The sequence below is a fragment of the Penaeus monodon genome, chromosome 28, assembly GCF_015228065.2.
Source record: "Penaeus monodon isolate SGIC_2016 chromosome 28, NSTDA_Pmon_1, whole genome shotgun sequence".
Classification (NCBI taxonomy): Eukaryota; Metazoa; Arthropoda; class Malacostraca; order Decapoda; family Penaeidae; genus Penaeus; species Penaeus monodon.
Genome location: NC_051413.1, coordinates 2,359,492 through 2,359,834, shown reverse-complemented (window position 1 = coordinate 2,359,834; position 343 = coordinate 2,359,492).

The window sequence follows — 343 nt, the reverse complement described above, 5'->3', positions numbered from 1 at the left end:
CACACGAATGTCTAATATCTATTTAACTAAAATAACATGAAGACGAAAAAAAACAAAGTGTCCAAGAAAGTTGTATACACATAATATAAAACACATTCTTTGCGTCTATACAATATAACCTAAATTTAATTGACCGTTGCAAGCGGGCAAGTGAGCGGTATTCATGAAAGGTTATAGACTCTGGGATTTGTACATGACGGATGAAAAAACCTTTGATTGGTCAATTTTGTCCATGGCTTTCTACGAAAATTTCTTTAACAACAAAACTGCGACAAATAAACAGAGATTGATATAGAAAGGGTATGTGTTTTGCCATTCATGTATGTACGGACACATGAATTTC